At 34.0% G+C, this 20,206-nt stretch overlaps 1 protein-coding gene and 1 pseudogene across 4 annotated transcripts in view; one reads left to right on the top strand and one right to left on the bottom strand.

Annotated features, from left to right (window-relative positions):
- LOC123830414 overlaps nt 1–6,278 on the bottom strand; it is a 64,127-nt pseudogene extending 57,849 nt beyond the window's left edge.
- The window catches only part of STAG1 (stromal antigen 1), a 387,806-nt gene that overhangs the window by 80,773 nt on the left and 286,827 nt on the right, over nt 1–20,206 (top strand). The gene's annotated exons all lie outside the window — the stretch shown is intronic.

Here is a 20,206-nt window from a genome sequence, read left to right as displayed (position 1 = left end):
TGTGAACACTGGCAACTGGGGCTGATGAAGACAATGAAACTTACCATTTTACGTATAATAGAGCATGGGGTTGGAGTAGTAGAAGAAAGGTAGTAAGTTATGTACCAGAAAACTTCACCTTTATATGTTTAGCCTTTTCACCAGATTCTCTGAAGTGAAACTTAGCTCTCATAAGAATATCCCTTATAGACCTTTTGTGGTTGGGGAGATAAAAAATACAGCCCTGAGCAGTGAAATCAAGAGAGACTTGAATATAATTTAGGTTTGCCATTCATATAGTAAGTGTTTTGGGAATTAATGCAAAACATTAGTTGTCCCAGACACTTAATACATGGAATCACTCATACTGTACAGATTTTAGTTGAGTTTTTGTTGTCTCTAGAGTATCTAATGTTTAAAAAGAGCACGTGACAGAAATGCTGCCTGTTTGTAAGAACTGAGACATGAGAAATAACTCTAGCAAACTGGTAATTAAATATAATACTCTGCATTAAACCAGAGCATTATGTGAGACTATATTAAGCTGCAACAATGATAATATCCTACAATTTTGTACTTACTACAATAGTGTTTGCACTTTCACTAATTCCCTGAATCACTACTATTGAAGCTAGGGAGTATGGCATTGGGAAACACTGGAGACATAAAGAGGAGAAACCTGATCAGGGACATCTCTGGAGTATATTTAATCAAGATGATTGCCTGGGGCAGCTGGCAAGTATGGTGTTCCAGTGAGCAGTCATGGAACAGTGTGGTTATAATTGTTCTGAGACTTATATATACACTTCACCTAACTTTCTGCTCCAGCCCCCATTTCACAGCCAGTGGATTCTGAAAAGCCTTCTATTGGAATATTCTAGGCCATTTTGCAGTCTCTGCTAAAGTTTCCTTCTCTTCAAGTTAATTTTCTTCTAATTATGGAACATAGTTTTTATTTAACAGTAAATATACAAGTGTATAATCTACAGTTTCATATTATAACACCAAATTATGTTGACCTAGCCTGAAATTATTAAGTTAACATTCTTTGGAACTCATGGTTTATTGATCAGCACATTGCTGTGGTGTGATCATGGGCTATACAATTTAAATGATCCAAAATTGAAACAGCATAATATAAAAAATTGTGTCTAATATTTGGGTGTTCAGAGTTTGATAGAAGACTCTCTTAAAGTAAAAAAAAAATTAAGAATGACATTTCTAAGTTGGTGTGCCTTATAAATTGTAAACTGCATCATTGCCACATGGCCATATCATTTAAGGAAACAAATACCTTCCCTCATTGTCATGAGTAAACACTCTGCTTCACCCTTATACCTTGGCCATTACACTTGCACAATTAACAAAACTGATACTATACTATTAACTAAGATTCAGACCTTACTAAATTTTATCAGTTGTCCCAGTGATGTCCATTTTCTGATCCAGGATTCATTCTAGAATTACACATTACATTTAGTTGTCATGTCTTTCTTCTAACCAGGCAGAGTTCCTCAGCTTTTTCTCAGTCTTTCATGCCCTTGACACTTTTGAAGAATTCTGGCCAGTTATTTTGTAGAATGTCCTTCTGTTTGGGTTTATGTAATTATCCTTGTGATTATATTCAGATTTTTGTTTTTGGCAAGAATACCACAGAACTGAAGTTATACTGTCCATACCAGGAGGACTAATTATTGGTGTTAACTATGATTTCTTCATTAAGGGATGTTCTGTGGCTTTCTCCAATATAATACAATCATACCTCAGCACTTTTTGGCTTTCCAACTTGTTCAAACCCTGTGCTCATTGCATTTTGACAAGAAAAAAATGTTTCAGGACTCGGTGCACTTGCTAGAACTTGTATGAGTCAGTTACCATGCCACAAGAGAAGATGCTGCATTGTTGGTACTCATGAGTTTTGGTATTCTCATGAGTTCCAGAATAAATTAACGAGGGAGTAACAAAGTACCACTGTATTACTATTTTGCTCTTTGTAATTAATTTGCTCTTTGTAATAATTTGCTCTTTGTAAGAATGTGGTTTGGCCACATTCTTTGAAGTTTAGTCGTAAGGATTTATTAAGAACCTATATCTTTCTGAGCATGGTCCTATAAAATTTGTTTATGCACAGCTCCATCAAACTTAATAGACACATATTCTTTATATCAAGAAACTTAAAAGTCTACCTATCATGGATTCTGTATTTTTTTCTGTCTTATTGATTGTTAAGTTCCTTAAGAGCAGGCTCTTACAATCTAAAACATTTTTGCATACAAACATGTCTAGCATTGTCTTGCATTTATGATTAGATTTTAAGTACCTCTCTTAGAGCAAGGGACATAAAGGAAAGAATAAACAAATGGGACCTCATCAAAATAAAAAGCTTTTGCACAGCTAAAGAAAACAGTATCAAAATAAAAAGAGAACCAACTGTATGGGAAAACATATTTGCCAATGATACCTCAGACAAAGGTTTAATCTCCAAAATATATAAAGAATTTACACGACTCCACTCTAAGAACAACAAGCAACCCAATTAAAAAATGGGCAAAGGACTTGAACAGACACTTCTCCAAGGAGGACATACAGAAGATCCAAAGACACATGAAACAATGTTCAATATCTCTAGCTGTCAGAGAGATGCCAAATTAAAACCACAATGAGATACCACTTCACACCAGTCAGAATGGCCATCATAAACAAAGCAACAAACAACAAGTGTTGGAGAGGTTGTGGTGAAAAGGGGACCCTAGTGCACTGTTGGTAGGACTGCAAACTGGTACAACCACTATGGAAAGCAGTATGGAACTTCCTCAGAAAACTAAAAATGGATCTGCCTTTTGACCCTCCAATTCCGCTGCTGGGACTCTATCCTAAGAACACTAAAACACCAATGCAAAAGAACCTTTGCACCCCGATGTTCATAGCAGCACAATTTACAATAGCTAGATGCTGGAAGCAACCTAGATGCCCATCAGTAAATGAATGGATCAAAAACTATGGTACATTTACACAATGGAATTCTATGCAGCAGAAAGAAAGAAGGAGCTCCTACTCTTTGCAACAGCATGGATGGAGCTGGAAAGCATTATGCTAAGTGAAACAAGCCAGGTAGTGAAAGACAAATACCATATGATCTCACCTTTAACAGGAACCTAAACAACAAAACAAAGAAACAAGCAAAATATAACCAAAGACACTGAAATAGAGGATAGTCTGACAGTGACCAGAGGGGGAGAAGAGGGAATTTCAGGGGAGAATGGGAAGGGTTTACAAGAACAAATTTAAAGGACACATGGACAAAAACTAGGGGGAGGGTGGTAATGGGAGGGAAGTGGGGAAGGTTGGGTGGGTGGGCTGGAATGGGAGTAAAAGGGAGAAAACTGTACTTGAACAATGATTAAAATAAAAAAAATAAATAAAATTTAAGGACAAAAAAATAAGATTTTAAGTACCAGTGGAGGTATGAAATGGTGGGCACCAAAAGAAGATGGTTTTGGCTTTTTAAGTTTGCGTTAAGATATTTCAGAATATCTCTTGGGGACTACAGATTTATCCCTAATTAAAGGAACAGAAATGTGCACAATGCACTGAGAAAGGTTTTTAACACTGTTCTTTTTCAAAATTAGAATTAGTACAGATCCAGTTTTGCAAATAAATATTTTACAGTTAATAAAAGATGGCGATAGTGATTCTATGAAAAGATAAACTTCAGCCATAAATCATGGGGAAATGTTAATTTTTGTTTCCGGAAAGCTTTATTTAATGGATTAGTATATTCACACATATTTTAAGGGATATTGAAAAAAAAGTTGGCCTTCAGTGATGTTTTCTTCATCAGATTAAGAAAATTCACCCTCTGTGTTTTTGTTAAATTTCATAATTTTTTCTTAGGATTGTGGTAAGGTAATGGTTGAAATAATTGTTACATGAAAATTATTGGACTATACAACTTTATTATTGATAAGGTGTTTTTTTAAAGGACATTCTCCCATAAGTTTAAATTTTTTTCAGAAACTCTTTAACATGTTTATTTGCTTTAGGCAAAGGGCATATTTGGAATATGGTTCCTTCTGTGCAGTCATTAAACTGGTGACATATATTTCTTTATGAAGCTCTTAGACGGTTCTTATTTGTGTAAATAGGTATGTTCATTAGGAAAATATCTCAAAGGGTATAATGATCAGCTGGGAGAAGTTAAGTGGTGGTGGTATTTGAATATTGGAAAAACTGTAATTTTTAAAAATCACAATGAAGATTTCATATAAAGCATATGGAAACATTACTGTAATTTTGTCAGTTTTCTATTTGCAAGTATTCTTTCAAATATTTAATGCAGGGTGATTTAATATAGACAACTTCATTTCTTTGGGTTCATTTTTACTTTTTGGCATTTTAAACACTTTAAATTTAGAGCAGGCCAATCAGTAACATTTGTTTGTGATCAATGAGTTGTATGATCTAATATAGTATAAGAATAGTTTTGAGGGCTTTAAATTTAAATTAATTTATTTAAATTTAAGCTTTTCTCTTAAAATGTTAATGAATTATGTCTGTAATCCTTTTCAAATGTTTAATTTAGTTGGATTAGTAATAGAGATATAAATGAATGTCTTGACTCTGCCATAGGTCCACGTATTACATTTCTATAGTCTTTGAACTTTAATTATTGTTTTCCAATCTGTTCTGGTCTTGATACAATACTTTATATTCACTTTCCTCTTGGTTCTGTGATTATGATTTTGCTCCTGTTTGTTAGATTTGTTATTTTGCATCTGACTACTTATTCTGTTCTGTCATCAAAGCTCTAGTTCAGATATGTCCAACTCTGTTTGGATTCTCTTAGATTTTTCTCCCTTCACATAGTACTTAGGTGGACACTTACACACCGTGTATATTACTTTGGCCAAGAGTGAATATTCTTCAGGAGAGAGGAACCAGGGCTAGAGCCTACTGTAATCTGACTTCCTTTTTTTTTTTTTTTTAAGATTTTATTTATTTATTTTTAGAGAGGGAAGGAAGGGAGATAGAGAGAGAAACATCAATGTGCAGTTGCCGGGGGTCATGGCCTGCAACCCAGGCATGTACCCTGACTGGGAATCGAACATGCGATACTTTGGTTCACAGCCCAAGCTCAATCCACTGAGCTACGCCAGCCAGGGCCCTAATCTGACTTCCTCTGTAGCCTTAGCATTTTACAGATTTCCAGAAGTGAGAAATTTCAGTTAAATTAAAAGGTAAATCACGTAATTTACTTTTTGTAGTTAGAAATTATGAGGAAAAGATTCCATGCACAATAGCATTAAAAACTCTTTATTAATGTTAATGGCAACATATGTCTTTATGTTTACACTTGGTAATTGTTCGACCAGGTAGTAGACAATTCCATAGGAACAGAATGGGAAGGCAGTTCTTCCTAAAAGATCATACAGTCTCTTGAAGAGCTTAGAAGTGTGAATTAATCACTGGAAATATGTGACAATTGCTGTGAATTTAAAACTGCTTTAAAAAATAAAGTTTATTTTAAAAAGTCAACATGAAGTTGAATCATAAAAGGTAACTGAATGAAATTTGTAACACTACTATTCATGAAACAATATTATATGCACCTACACAATATATTGCAAAAATACTTTGAGTGGGCTGTACCACCTAAATGAATGTAAATGTGAGAGACCTAACTCTGCCTAGATTTCAGGAAGGTTGGAGCTTTCCAGTTGTTTCAGGAAGAGAGGCGTATGGGCCATAAGGTAGTATGTACAACATCACAGAAGCAGAAGAGAGTTGGTTTTGTACAGGAAATAACAAGCACTTTGGAATTAGAGTAGAGTAATGAAAGAGGTATTAATGTGGAAGATGAGATTCTGGAGAGCATTTAGGTTCTAGGTGCCATTTCGTGATGGAGTTTATGATAAAATTAGGATAGTACTGAATGTAAAATGTGACTAGATACGAAGATGATATGGAGGCAGAATTTTGGGGGAAAGCTGGAATGTGTTTATCATGGAGTTTTCAGAGGTTAATGTGTAAAGTTTTGGGGAAAGATTGATCAATACCAAAAAACTGATAGCTTTCTTCAAGAGAGAGTCTTATTTTGGCTTGTTATTTTCTTTAAGTCCAGGGACATTCATCTGTGTTGTGGGATTGCATGTGTGTATAAGATCATTTATGGGGGTTTTTCCAGATTTAACTCTCCTCCAATTTAATAAATGCTACTCCTTCAACTCACCTCCTAATGACTGCTTAGCTTCCTTCTTTCCCCCTTCACCAGCTTTAAGTGTCACTGCTAAATGAGTCATGACCAGTGAGAATGCAACCCTCAACAGTTTTTGGTTTTCTTTTAAACAGAAAAGCTACAAACTTTGGTCAGTTTATTAACTCGACTTTGGATTTTGTATCCTCTGCTTTTATGTATTTATATGCACATACTTTGTTAATTCAACAAAGTATACCTATTAGGTTTTAGGCATTAATAATATAGCTATGAAAAGACAAATACTTGCCATTGTAGAGCTGACATTATTTTATGTTTTTATCTTTTCCTTCCAGCAGTAGGCTAGGAGTTAATATTTACTAAAAAGTTACAGACATTCTTCCAATTACTTCTCTTAACAATCATATTAAATATGGTTCTTCCTCTATTATTACTTTTTGAGGGATGGGAATACTGAGGCATGGTGTGTTACAGAGTTAGAAAACATATCTGTTCTAAGAGCCTAGACAGTCTGGCTTTAGACCCAAACTCCTAAACCACTCTGATATATATCATTTTGATTTTGAGGTTATATTACCCCAAAAGTTTTAAGAAGGATAGCTTTTTATAATATGTTATTAGAAGAGAAAGATCAAAATAACAAACAACCTATGTTTTTGGTGAAATTGTAATTTTTGTCCCATTGAACATGTAATTCAGTTTTGGCATAAATTATCTTGTGTATTTAATATTTGAGATTTTCTAGATTAATGTTTCAAAAGTTTACTACTATTTCTTGTTTCTTAATGTTGTCCATTTATTATTTGGGCCATTTTGTAATGTGAATTGCTGTATAACTTGGAGGATCTAACTCTACTTGGGCATTCTTTTTATTCACTAAAAGAGCTAGAAAATCTTTCTCATATATAAGCTAATTTTTAAAAAAGATTTTACTTATTTTTAGAGAGAGGGGAAGGGTGGGAGAAAGAGAGGGAGCGAAACATCCATGCATGGTTGCCTGTCCCACACTCTCTACTGGGGACCTGGCCCGCAACCCAGGCATGTGCCCTGACTAGGAATCCAACCAGCAACCCTTTGGTTTACAGGCCGGCACTCAATCCACTGAACCACACCACCCAGGGCTATAAGCTAAATTTTAATAGGAATAGTGTTCGGAACTTTGCTTTCTTGATACAATGCTACTTAAATTTTGTATAGTATAAAGGATGTATATTCATGTGTGTTATATTAGACAAATATTTTCTCTTACTATGCTTAATTTGATGTCATAACATAGGTAACAGAATTATAATTCTAGTGAAAATAATAAATGAGTATATTAGTTTAATGTAGTTACAGTGTAGTACTTATTGAAATTATTGAAAAGCAGTTTAAAAAAGCAGTTTTAAAAATAATTCCATTGTCATTTTAATAGTTGCTTTGCTTAGCAAATCATGTGGTACCTCAATCATCTACCTGTGCATGTGTGTATATTCACAGCTATGAGATTCTTTAAGATAACTCATGTGAAATTTAGAAATGATACAGAGAGGGGCCTGAATTAATGAGGTTATATTATATGTCTACTTAAAGAGTGGATTTGTCTGATTAAAGAATAGGACCTTGTACTTCACAGGTGAAACTGCATGTAATTGGAAATAAACTATGCTTCAGATACTGCTATTTAACCCCTTGTTTTTGATTCAGTTAATAAGAATTTATAAAACAGGATGTTGTGCTAGGAAATGAGCAGACTACTAGTTACATTCTGCATTTTATTTTTCCCCCCTCTCATTTGTGGCTGAATACATGATAAACAGATGGGGGTACTGCATGTTTAAGCAGACAGGGAGGGCATTGTGCTTCTGTTTCTTTGTTTACACATGCACTCTTGCACACTCATGCTTCAGTCTACATGAAATCATAAAATTGTCTAGGGAAAAATAAGTCAAGGATAAATTATCATCTGCTGAAAATGTTGATCTGTTGATAAATTGTTGTTTTGTTTTTTTTTAAAGACTTAATGTTTAAGATAGTTTTAGGATCACAGCAAAATTGAACACATGATATGGAGACTTCCATATTTCCTTACCCCACACACATGCAGCCATGCCCACTATGAACATCGTATACCAGAGTAGTACATCTGTTCAGCTGATAAACCTTCATTGGCATGTTGTTAACACCCGAAGTCCAGAGTTTACATTAGGGTTCACTCTTGGTGTTGTAACATTCTGTAGGTTTTGGTAATGTACAAATGACATGCGTTTATCATTATAGCACCATACTGAAAGTTTCACTGCCTTAAAAATTTTTTGTGCTCCATGTATTCATCTTATCCTTCCTACCCCCTAACCCATGACAATTGCTAATCTTTTTTCACTCTTACTGTGTTTATAGTTTTGCTTTTTCCAGAATGCCATGTTGTTGAAATAATATAGAATGTAGCTGTTTCAGATTGGCTTCTTTAGTAATATGCATTTGAACATCCTGCATCTCTTTTTATTGCTTGATAGCTCATTTCTTTTTAGTGCTGAGAAATACTTTATTGTCATATATACCACAGTTTGTTTATTCATTCATGTACTAAAGTACATCTTGGATGCTTTCAAGTTACGGCAATTATGAACAAAGCTACTACTACTATAAGTGTTTCTATAAATTTTTTTATTGGACATAAGTTTTCATTTCCTTTGGGTAAATACCAAGGAGTGGATTGCTGGATTATATGGTAAGAGTTTCCTTAGTTTTGCAAGAAACTGCCAGACTGTCTTCCAAAGTTCCTGTACCATTTTGCATTCCCACCAGTAATGTAATAGAGTTCCTGTTGCTTTGCATCCTCAACATTATTTGGTTTTCTTAGTATTCTGGATTTTCATAGGTATTGTTGTTTTTTTAATTTGCAATTCACTAATGATATGATATTGAGTATTTTTTCATATGCTTATCTGCCATTTGTATATCATCGTTAGTGAGGTGTTGATTCAGGCCTTTAGCCCATATTTTAAGCAGGTTGTTTGTTTTCTTATCGATGAGTTTAAGCATTCTTCATATATTTTCAGTAGTACTTTACATGTTAGAAAGACAAAAATGTTTTTATAAATATTATTTCCCAATCTGTGACTTGTCACCTCATTCTCTTGACAGTGTCTTTGCCTAGCTGAAGTTGTTAATTGTAGTGAAGTCCAGTTTACCAGCTATTTTTTCATAGCTTGTGCCTTTACTTTACTCTTGTGTCTAAAAAGTAAGCACCAGGTCCAAGGTCATCTAGATTTTCTTCGTTACCTTTTCAGAGTTTTATTCTTTTGTGTTTACATTTAGGTCTTTTATTTTTTAAAGATTTAATTAATTTTATTAAAGGAGAAGTGGGGGAGAAAGAGGGAGAGAAACATTGATATGCAAGAGGAACATCGATAGGTTGCCTCTTGCACACTCTCAACTGAGGACCCTGCCTGCAACCCAGGCATGTGCCCTGACTAGGAATTGAGCCTGGGACCCTTTGGTTCACAGGCTGGCACTCATTCCACTGAGCCACACCAGATCTACATCAGATCTTTCTAATGTAGAAAGATCTGCATTAGATCTTTCATTCATTTTGAGTTCATTTTGTAAACAGTGTAAGATCTATTGATATGTCTAGGTTTATTTATTTTTTGCATGTGGATGTTCAGTTTCAGCACCGTATGTTGAAGAGACTATCTTTTCTCCATTGTGTCACCTTTGCTCCTTTGTCAAAGATCAGTTGAATGTATTTGTGTGGGTCTGTTTCTGGACTCTTACTTGTTCCTCTGATCTGTTTGTCTGTTCTTTTGCCAGTATCACACTGTTTGGTTATTATAGCCTTATAGTAAGTCTTGAAGTTGAGTAGTATCAGCTTTTAAACTTTGTGCTTCTCCTTTAATATTACATTGGATATTCTGGGTCTTTGCTTTTTATATAAACTTCAACATCAGTTTGTGACATACACAAAATATCTTGCTCAAATTTGATTTGGATTGTGTTGGATCTATAAATCAAGTTGGGAAGGACTGCCATTTTGATACTATTGAGTCTTCCTATCCATGAACATGGATGAGAAGCTTTCCATTTATTTAGTTACTAGATTTCTTTCATCAGAGTTTTGTAGTTTTCCTTTATATAGTGTATTCTCCATATTTTGTAGGATTTGTATGTAAGTATTTGTTTGGGGGTGGCACTAATATAAATGCTAATGTGTTTATATTTGACATTTTACTTGTTTATTGCCTGTATATATGAAAGTTACTGATTTTTATATATTAACTTTATAGTCTACAACCTTACTATAACTGCTTGTTAGTTCCAGGTGGGTTTTGTTTGTCTGTTCTTTCAGATATTCTATGTAGACAGTCAAGTAATTTGCATACCAGGAAAATGTGATGTTTTTCCCCCTTCCTAGTCTGTGTATTTTTAATTCCATTTTCCTGTCTATTACATTAGCCTGGACTTCCAGTACTGTGTTGAAAAGGAATTGTGAGAAGAGACATTCTTGCATTGTTTCTGATCTTAGAGAGAAAGCTTCTATTTTCTCACCATTATATATATTGCTAGTGTAGGATTTTTGTGTGTGTATATACATATTTTTTCCTTTTATCAAGTTGAGGAAGTTCTCATCTATTTTAGTTTGATGAAAGTTGTTTTGTTTTACTTTTAATCATGTATGGGTGTTGGATTTTGTCAAATGTTCTTCCTGCATCTGTTGATATGACCATGTGATTTTTCTGTTTTGTCTCTTAATGTGATGGGTTACATTATTTGATTTTCAAATGTCAACCAACCTTACATACCTAGGATAAGCCCCAGATGGTTATGATGTATGAGGGGGGACCTCCAAAAAAAACAGATTATCTTCTGGAGGGTGAGCCCCTTGTAACAAAGGCTTTCCCCACTAGGTGAGTGTTCTAAGAGCCCACCTGTATTAATGTACCAGCTGGCATTGTTGTGAGAGGCTGCATTTGGCTTCAGTGAATTTTTAGAAGAATTTCGATGTGTTTGTCCAGTTTCGTGATGGGTGATTTATGAGCACATACCCTCAGTTGAGTGTTGAGCAGTTTTTGAACAAAAAACAGCATGACCACCCCCTGCCTCACCCTACCTTTTCACCAGATCTCATCTTGAGCAACTTTTTTTTTTTTGTTTTCCTGGGTGAAAAAAGTCCTCGAAGGGAAATGTTTTGCTGATGTAGAAGAGGTGAAACAAAAAACGGCAGAAGCATTAAAAGGCGTCAAAATCAATGAGTTCAAAAATTGTTTTGAGCAGTGGAAAAAAGTCTTGATAGGTGTATTGCATCAAATGGAGAGTACTTTGAAGATGATTAAAATTTAAACATGTAAGAATAAATTCACAATTTTTAATAAATAAATTCCTTTTTTGGTGTCCTCACTCATAATTTTTTCAATACATTTTAAATTTTGACTTACTGATAATCTTTTTGAGGATTTTTACATCTGTGTTCATTAAAGACATTGGTCTGTAGTTTTCTTGTAATGCTTTTTTGCCTGATTTTGTCCTTAAGTTAACATTGTCCTTATAGAATGAGTTCAGAAGTATTCTTTTGTCTTCTGGAAGACATGGTAGAGCAGTGGTCCCCAGCCTTGACACCAGGGACCAGATTCCTGAAAGACAATATTTCCATGGATGGGGGTGGGGGTGGTTTTGGGATGATTCAGGCAAATTACATTTGAGCTCACCTCCTGCTGTGTGGCCAGGTTCCTAAGAGGTCCAGAGAAATACCAGTCCATAGCCCAGCTGTTGGGTTCCCTACTTCTTTGATTTCTTTTGTTCTGGTTACTTTTGATTGAATTTGCTCTTTTTCTAGTTTCACAAGATGGAAGCTTAGATGACTTGAGTTTTAGCTTTATTTCTTTTCTCATATATGAATTGAATGCTGTAAATTTCTCTTTAAGGACTGCTTTTACTGCATTCTATAAATTTTTATACATTTTGTTGCATTTTCATGTTCATTTAGTTGAAATATCTAAAAATTTCTGAGATTTCATTTTTGGTTTATGTATTATATAGAAGTATGTTTATAATCTCCATGTATTATGGGATTTTCCAGCTTTCTGTTAATAACTTTCTAGTTCAGTTTTATTCTAGCCTTAGAGGTTACATGTACCTTGTATGATTTCTATTTTTTCAAATTTGCTAAGGCATATTTTATAGCCCAGAAAGCCATGTATCTTGATGAATTTTCCATCTGAGCTTGAAGAGAATGTGAATTCTGCCGTTGTTGGATGATGTAGTCCATAGCCATCAATGATATCCAGTTGATTGAAGTGTTTTGAGTATACCTGTATCCTTACTGATTTCCCGCCTGCTAATTTACTAGTTTTGTTTCCATTTTTAGCCCTCAGAAGCTTGACAAAAGGAAAACAACTCTTACTGCATTTTATTTTGAGCGTGAGAAGGATTGGAGGGAAAAAAAAAGTGAGGGACACAGAAGAAGTAATCAGGTCAGCTTAGAAGACAACATTGGTGATTATGAAATAATGTAATATGTACCTTGGAGAAATCTTCAGGGAAAGTAGGCAGACAGAGGATGGTGGTGGTGGTGGTGGTGTTCTTTTATGTAAAGTACATTATAAAACCAAGATAATCAGAAATAACAATATTTTCATTCTTGAAGATGGAAATTACCAAACTGCCTAGCATGTAAATTGTGTCAGTGGATAGTTATTTAATGAATGTTGAGTGTTCCTAGTTAAGAAGAACAAAAGCAAAAGCTAATGGTTATAGAGTAATGCCAGGTTAAGGAAGATGAGATATAAAAATAGCATAGATGGGCATGTGACCAAGGATGTATTATAAGATTGCTAGTACTATAAGAATAATGTTAGGGATACTTATGAAAAGATGATAAGTAAAAACAAGACTTTAAAAGCTACAATCAGAACAAAAATGAAGACTAAGGGATTGTATAGTGTTAAGTTAAAGATGGGAACTCATCATTTATTTATAACATTTCCACCAAGGGAAATACTTTTAAAGCTGTTAGAGGGTACACAGAGCAAAATGTACAAATGACTAAGACAAAGGTGGATGCACCAAATAAGAGACTCAATTAAAAAGGTGAGCAGAGAATAATCATGCTGCACCACATTATTTTGCTTAAGGAAAATATTCATAAATTGAGATTCTCAAAAATTTGCAAATATCCTGAAACCATCATTAGACATGTTGGTATATGATCCAAAATCCTGGCAGTGAACTTTATTTTTAAAGCAAGAGGGTTAGGGTTTAGAGCAGGAAGGATGCACCATTTTATTTTACCTCTTATAGTTATACTGGTATAAAACAAAAATTGAACTAGTTTTAATATGTAAAATATATTTTTATATTTAACTAATACATCACATACTGGTAAAAGGAGTGTAAATTGGTACAGTATTTTTAAAGGGAAATTTGGCAATCAAAAATTGCATGAATGTTTTATAAATGTTTATTACAAGGAACCTGTGTTGCAAATATGTTTATGTAATTGAGGAAAGATATGTGACAGTATTGTTTATATTTAAAAAATTAGACAAAAGCTAAATTTTCTCTAACATGTTTTAAGTACACTTATGACACATATGTATTAAGAAATAAAACAAATGAGGTAGAATGTTCACAACGCTTTTCTTTCTTTCCTTTTTTCTCTTTTCCTCCAGTTCTCCTCCCTTCCCCTTGCCCTCCTCATCTCCCCTCATCCCCCTTCTCCTCACCCAGGATATGTTTATTGATTTTTGAGAGGGAGACACAGACAGAGACTCAGACACCAATAGGTTGCCTCTCTTATGTGCCCCTACTGGGGATTGAAACTGCAACCTAGGTATGTGCCTGGACTGGGGGTCTAACCTACAGCCTTTTGGTGTAGGACAAAGCTTCAACCAAGCAAGCCACCTGGCCAGGGCAGTATATTCACAGTGCTTGTTGGAGTGAAAAATACAAATAGGATAAATATGTAAAACACTCCATTTTTGTTTTTTATGTTAATTTGTCTATGTTTGTATCTTTATAGGAATCAGATTATATGAATTTTCTGACTTTTTAAAAAAATTATTTTGGCTATTGTTGTTTCTTTCTTTTCCATACTTATTTGAGAATTATCTTAGTAATTTCTGCAAAAGATCCCTGTTGGATTAAATCAAAAGTTTTAATTTGCATGTACCAGTCACCCCCCAAATTCTATTTTGCTGACTCTAGTCAGTCCTTTTTTCTCCAACCTCTAATAATCATGATCTGTTTTTTGTCTCAGTAGTTTTCCAGAAAGTATCATAGCTGTAATTATACCATATATATGTAGTTTATGCATTTGAGCTTTATCAGTACTGTGGCATATACCAATTGTCCATTCCTTTTGTCAATAGTATTTCATTACATAGATGTACCATGGTACAATATATTAAACTAGCTATTTGGGATATTTGTAGTTATTGGTGATTATGAATAAAGCTGCCATAAACATTGGAGTACGTAATTTTGTAGGAACATAGGCTTTCTTTTCACTTGGATAAATACCTAGGAGTGGCATTGCTTGGTTGTATGGTTAGTGTGATTTAACTTTTTAAGGAACTGATAAGTGATTTGCGAGTATTTTTTCCCAGTCTGTGACTTACCTTTTCTATCCTCCAGCAGTGTCTCTTGCAGAGGAAAAAAGGATGAAGCCCAATTAATCTTTCTTTGTTGTTTTCTTTAATGGATGATGTTTTCAGTGTCATATATAAGAACTTTTTGCTTAACCCAAGATTACAGAGATTTTCTCACAGTTGTATTCCATTTTCTTTTGTGATTAATAGCCACCCTAATGGCTACAAAATGCTATCACATTTTTTTTAAAAATTCATTTTTCTAATGATTAATGCCATTGAACATGTTTTTATGTGCTTGTTGGTCAATTACATACTTTCTTTGGAGAAGAATTCAGTTTGACCATTTATTATTAGTATATTTGTATGTTTTTGTTTTTGTTTTGGTCTCATTACTGTGGGGCTGTAAGAAATATATTCCAGATACTACGTTCTTACCAGATATATAATGCACAGATATTTTATCCCATTTCTCTCTGTTGAGTGTCCTTTGATACACAAATTTTTTAAATTTGATGAAGTCCATTGTACCTATGCTTTTAGTGTCATAGCCAAGAAATCATTGCCACATTTAATGTCATAAAGCTCTTGTCCTGTATTTTTTTTTCTAAGAGTTTCAGCTCTTACATTTAGGTGTTTTATCCTTTGAGTTAACTTTTGTAAATTATGTAAGATCAAGGTCCAACTTCATTATTTTGCATGTGAATATCCACTTTCCTCAGCACTGTTTTTTTAAAAAATACTGCCCTTTCTTTTCCTGGTGTGTGGGCTTGACACCCTTGTCAAAATTCATTTGACCATATATTTGAGGGATTCTTTCTAGACTGTTTCATTGATCTCCATATGATTGTCTTTATGGTAGCACCAAGACATTTTGAAATCAGGATGTGCAAGACCTCCAACTTCCGTCTTCTTTTTCAAGATTGTTTTGGATTTTAAGGGCCCCTTCCTTGAGATTTCATAAGAATTTTGTATGGAATTTTGTTTTGCTTCAAAGAAATAATTGGGATTTTGATGGTGATTCATTAAATCTATAGATGGTTTTGGGTAGCATTGACATCTCAGTAATAAGAAGTCTCCCAATCCATGAACACAGGATGTCTTTCCACATACTGGTATCTAGTTTCATTTCTTTCAGCAATGTTTTTTTAGTTTTCAATATACAAGTCTTTCATCTCAAGTTTATTTTTTAAATATTTTATTATTTCTGATGCTGCTGTAAGTAGAATTTCCTTCTTCATTTCCCTTTCAGTTTAGTTGTTAGTATACAAAAATAACTGCTTTTTTGTGTTGATTTTGTATCCTTTAACTTTAATTTTTGTATGTTATCTTGAACCCTGCAGTATTATTAGTATTTTGTTTGCTCATTGAGTATTTCTAAATATAAAGTATTATGTCCTCTGTGAATAGAGATATCTTTACTTTTTTTATATTTGGATGCAGTTTCTTTCTTGCATAATTGCCCTGGGTAGAACATACAATAACTTTGTTGAAACCTGTGGTAAAAAGGGACATTATTGTCTTTTGTTCTGCTTTTAGGGGGGAAGTTACCTACGCGTTTTTAACAAATTCCTTTCAGCATATTAAGAAAATTTCCTTCTATTCCTAGTTTTTATGTGGGGGGGTTTTTTTTTGTTGTTGTTTGTTTGTTTGTTTTTGGATTTTTTTCCCCCATGAGTATGTGTTTTGACTCCTTGTTGTCTCATGAGGTTTTGTCAAATGCTTTTTGTAATTTGAAATGATCATGTGGTTCTTTTTCCCTTCTTTCTAGTAATGTGTTGTGTTACACTGATTGGTTTTTCTAATGTTGAATCACTCATGCATTTCTGGGACAGATCCCACTTAATGTGTATTTGGATTCTGTTTGCTAGTTTGTTTTTTTTTGAGGATTTTTGTGTCTATATTTATGAGGGAAATTGGTCTGTAGTGTTCTTGTGGTGTTTTTGACTTTTGTACTGAAGAAATGCTGGCCTAATAGATTTTGAGTTAGGAAGTATTTTCTTCCTTGTGTATTTTTTAGAAGGATTTGAGAAGGATTTGTGTTATTTCTTCTTTAAATAGCTGTAGAATTCACCGGGGAAGCCATTCAGTTTCTAGACTTGATTGTTGGGAAATTTTTGATAACTGATTCAATCTCTTTATGTGTTATATGTCTGTTCAGAGTTTCAGTTTTCTTCTTGAGCCACTTTTGGCAATTTGTGCATTTCTAGAAATTTGTCCATTTCATGTAGGTTATGTAATTTTGTTTATCCTATTCTCTTACAGCTTTTTTGTTTCTGCTTTTATTTGTGATTATAGTTATTTACATCTTTTCTCTATTTAGTCTTTCTAAAAGGTTACTGATTTAAAAAAAAAAAAGTTTTTAATCTTCAGCCAAGGATGGGGGAAGGGTAGGAGAAAGAAAGGGAGAGAAACACAGATGCAAGAGAGAATATCCATGAGAGAGAATTGTCCATCAGTTGGCCTCTTGATGTGCCCTGACGTGATACTGAATCTGCAGCCTAGGCACCTGCCATAAGCAGCAGTTAAACCTGTGACTGTTGGTTTATGAGATGACACTACAGCCAATTGAGCCACACCATCTGGGTCAAAAACCTGTAAATATTATTGATCTTTTCAAAGAACCAGTTTCTAGTCAGAATTCCCTCTTGTTTACCTAGCCTTTATATTTATTATTTCTGTTCTATTTTGTTTTCCTCTTTTTGCCACCTATAGGTTTAGTTTGCTCTTCTTTTTCTCATTCCTTTAGGTGTAGGGTTAGGTTGTTGAATTAAAATCTTTCTTTTTTAGAAATGTAGATGTTTACAGCTCTGTTTCCCTCTGAACACTGCTTTTGCTGCATCTTGTGTATTTTCATCTATATGTAGTGTTCTTGTTTTCATTTATTTGAAAGTACTGTAATTTCTTTTGTGATTTCTTCTTTGACCTGTTATTTAAGTGTTGTTTAATTTTTACGTATTTGTAAAATTTTAAGTTATCCTTCTGTTATTGATTTATATGTTCAAAAAAGACACATTTTTTATGATTTAATCTTTTAAAATTTATTGAGTCATATCTATAGCCTAGCACCCTAGACAGTGTTGTATGTGTTCTCGAGAAGACTCTAACCCTCTATTGTATTGCTTGGGGGAGTGTTCTAAACATGCCTGTTATGTATAGGTTGTTTGTATTGTTGTTGAAGTATTCTTTTTCCTTATTGATCTTCTGCTTATATGTTCTGTGTTTTATTGCAAGTTGTATATTAAAATCACCAACTATTATTATAACATTATTTCTCCTTTCAGTTCTGTCAATTTTTGTACTATGTATGTTTACCCAATGTATTATATTTCTCTCTGTCTCTCATAAGTTTTGACCTAAATTTTATTTTGTCTGATATTAGCATAGGCACTCAGCTCTCTTTTGATTATTTGCTTAGAATATTTTTGCATATTCTTACTTTTAACCTGATTGTGTGGTTATATACTGTCTATGAGAGATTCATTTAATTCTGAAATGAATCTCTCCTAGATAGTATGTAATTGGATTAATTTTTTAAAATTTATCGTGTTCAGTTATTTCTTACCTATTGAATTTAATACATTTACATTTGAGGTAATTACTGATAAGGAAAGACTTTTACTATTTAACTATTTCTTTTGTATATGTCTTATATATTTCTTGTTGCTCACTTTCTCCAACACTGTATTCTTTTGTGCTTAATCTTTTTGTAGTGTACCATGTTTATTTTCTACATAGAGTAGTTTCTCTGTATCACAGGTTATTGGTTTCAGGACCCATGGTGGATTCCCAACTGAGGATCAAAAACACTGTTTTCCATCCACAGTCGTATGAGTTTGAGGATGTAAAACCTGCAGATATGAAGTACTGGTTATATTTTAAAATTATTTTCTTAGTACCGTGGCATTGACAACATCCTAAATTTATACCAATGTCATTTGAATTGACAGTAACTTAATTTGAAAACATAAGATTTGCTTCTAGATTCATCCCTCTCCCTTATCCTGTAAGTTTTATCTTCATATATGTGTGTTCATTAACATAGGTATATAATAATGTTTTATATATTTGTCTTCTAAACCATATAAGAAACAAGAATGCAATACCACAAACACAGAGGAAACTGTTGTAGAGTAGGGCAGGCCTAGGACACAGTCTTCCTCAATTTTTGTTTTTCTAGAAATGTCTAAGATTTCCTTCTTCATCTTTTTTTCAATATTTCCCATTGTTTTTGGCTTTTATAGTTTGATTATAGTTTGTCTCTGTGAACCTGTTTTCTTTTGAGTTTATCCTATTTGAAATTATTGATCTTCACTGTGTAGATATCTGTAATTCATGAAAACTGGGCAATTTCCTGTCATTATTACTGACACATACTCATTCTATCTCTTCCTCTCTATTCTTCTGGAAGTCTCTGCATCCTTTTCTGCAAGCCTAAGTTTTGTGTCTGGGCTTACTCAGAGATGATTTGCTGACTTTTTTTCCCCTTTTAATGGGTCATATTTAACTTTCCTGCTTTTTTGTATGTCTTGTGTGTCTGTCTTCTCAGTTTTTGTGGTTAAAAACTGGACACTCGAACATTACAATGTGGTAACTCTGTACACTGAGTCTTTCCTCCTTCCCAGGGTTTACCGTTGTTACCTCTTAAGGACTGCATTCATCTGTTTTGTGACTTCCCAAACTATTTTGCAAAGTCTGTAATTCTTTTCATGTATAGTAACTGAAATTTTACCTTCATAGTCAGCAGTGATCTTAACCGAATCCCTGAGCCATTGGTAGTCAAAAGGAAAAATGTAATGTCTTAATGTTTACATACTGTCACTTATCCGAGCTATTCCTGCAAAGATTAGCTAGGTGGTCTTAGTCTTCACCTTGTGACTGCGTAGAGCCCAAGGATCAGCTAGAGTTGCAAGTTTATGCTCCTCTCAGTTCTCCAGTATGTATCCAGCCGTGGGCTTGCATGTAGCACTGTGTATTTCCTGGTGTATATGATAGCCCTTTAAAACTATTATTCCCCACAATATCTTCCTCCTTTGTCTCCTTATTTTGAGGCTTTTAATATGTTCTGCTGTTTGTCACATCTACTTTCTCTTGCTTCAGGCAGCTGGTTGTGGTGTATGTATTTAAATTTTTTTCCAAGATGGCATCTGGAAAGGCCTTCTTAACATACACCTGCAATTTTTAAGAATATGGTCCATGTTTTTCTCTTTGGCACCAGCAAGCTGTACCAGAAACTTGATCTGCTGTCCCTATATATGGTCACTGTTGAGCTGAGGTAGGGGAGGTGATGGACAGGTAAGCAAAATGTCTACAGTGCTTTTTTAGAAAGTTAGTAGGCATTTTTCTTTTGTTGTCGTTAAGGACTCCTATCTTTATGTTTTTGTTAGATTCCAGAGATTCATAAAAGTTGATTTTTGTCTTTCCTGAGAGTTGCTTCACTGAGGGG

Source organism: Phyllostomus hastatus, unplaced genomic scaffold (genome assembly GCF_019186645.2).
Source record: "Phyllostomus hastatus isolate PE091 unplaced genomic scaffold, TTU_PhHast_1.1 phas_scaffold_129, whole genome shotgun sequence".
Taxonomy (NCBI): domain Eukaryota; kingdom Metazoa; phylum Chordata; class Mammalia; order Chiroptera; family Phyllostomidae; genus Phyllostomus; species Phyllostomus hastatus.
Note: the sequence above shows the minus strand (reverse complement) of the source record. Positions and strands in the feature narration are given on the sequence as shown.